The 1,793-nt window shown below is 44.3% G+C and overlaps 1 pseudogene; it reads left to right on the top strand.

Annotated features, from left to right (window-relative positions):
- Positions 1-613, top strand: part of LOC100944188 — a 1,532-nt pseudogene extending 919 nt beyond the window's left edge.
- The last annotated feature ends 1,180 nt before the right edge of the window (positions 614-1,793 follow it).

Raw genomic sequence — 1,793 nt, 5'->3', positions numbered from 1 at the left:
AAAAAAAAAAAAATTGTTGTTCAGAAATCCCACACTATTAATGGGCATAATTGTGAAGTGAAAAAGGCCCTTTCTAAACAAGAGATGCAGTCTGCTGGATTGCAAAGAGGTCATGAAGGTGGATCTGGCAACTTTATGGGTTGGGGAGGAAACTTTGGAGGTGGTGGAGGTAATTTTGACCGTGGTGGAAACCTTGGTGGAAGAGGAGGATATGGTGGTGGAGGTGGTGGCAGCAGAGGTAGTTATGGAGGAGGCGATGGTGGATACAATGGATTTGGAGGAGATGGTGGGAACTATGGCAGTGGTCCTGGTTACAGTAGTAGAGGGGGCTATGGTGGTGGTGGACCAGGATATGGAAACCAAGGTGGTGGATATGGTGGTGGAGGAGGATATGAGGGTTACAATGAAGGAGGAAGTTTTGGAGGTAACTATGGTGGTAGTGGGAACTATAATGATTTTGGAAATTATAGTGGACAACAGCAATCAAATTATGGACCCATGAAAGGGGGCAGTTTTGGTGGAAGAAGCTTGGGCAGTCCATATGGTGGTGGTTATGGATCTGGTGGTGGAATTGGTGGATATGGTAGCAGAAGGTTCTAAAAACAACAGAAAAGGGCTAACAGTTCTTAGCAGGAGAGAGAGTGAGGAGTTATCAGGAAGGCTGCAGGTTACTTTGAGACAGTTGTCCCAAATGCATTAGAGGAACTGTAAAAATCTGCCACAGAAGGAACGATGATTCATAGTCAGAAAAGTTACTGCAGCTTAAACAGGAAACCCTTCTTGTTCAGGACTGTCATAGCCACAGTTTGCAAAAAGTGCAGCTATTGATTAGTGCACTTTGATTAGTGCAATATAGTGTACATTCCTGAGGTCTTTTGTCTGTTGTAGCTTTGTCTTTTTCTTTTTTCTTTTCATTACATCTGGTATATTGCCCTGTAAATTGTGGTAGTGGTGCCAGGAATAAAAAACTAAGAAATTTTTGGCTCGGCACCTGTGGCTCAAGTGGCTAAGGCGCCAGCCACATACACCTAAGGTGGCGGGTTCGAACCCAGCCTGGGCCCACCAAAAACAATGATGGCCACAACCAAAAAAATAGCCAGGCGTTGTGGCAGGTGCCTGTGGTCCCAGCTACTTGGGAGGCGGAGGCAGGAGACTCGCTTGAGCCCAGGAGTTGGAGGTTGCTGTGAGCTGTGATGCCACAGCACTCCACCCAGGGGGACAGCTTGAGGCTCTGTCTCAAAAAAAAAAAAAAAAATTTAAGAAATTTTTAACTTAAAAGAAAAAAAAGAAAAGAAATGTGCCACTGCATTGCATTCAAGGTCAGCAGACAACTTGCAGCCTTTGAGAGGTTCCCTTCAGTCAAACTTACTGTCCTGGACTCTGGAGAGGAATGGGAATCTTCACCCCTGTAATTCTAGCAGTCTGCGAGGTCCAGGCAGGTGGACTGCTTGAGCTCAGGAGTTCGAGACCAGCCTGAGCAAGAGTGAGACTCTGTCTACTAAAAAATAGTAAAACTGGGGCAAGATGATTGCTTGAGCCCAGGAGTTTGAGGTTGCTGTGAGCTTATGATGCTTTGGCACTCTATCAAGGGCAACAAAGTCAGACTGTCTAAAAAGAAAGAAAGAAAAAAAGAAAAAGGTATATGTACACCATGGAATATTATGCAGCCATAAAGAAAAATAGAGACTTTACTTCCTTCATGTTTACATGGATGGAGCTGGAAAATGTTCTTCTTAGCAAAGTATCACAAGAATGGAAGAAAAAATATCCAATGTACACAGCCCTACTATGAA

The sequence above is a fragment of the Otolemur garnettii genome, unplaced genomic scaffold, assembly GCF_000181295.1.
Source record: "Otolemur garnettii isolate 467f Iridium unplaced genomic scaffold, OtoGar3 scaffold00031, whole genome shotgun sequence".
Taxonomy (NCBI): domain Eukaryota; kingdom Metazoa; phylum Chordata; class Mammalia; order Primates; family Galagidae; genus Otolemur; species Otolemur garnettii.
This window is presented reverse-complemented; position numbering and strand designations above follow the sequence as displayed.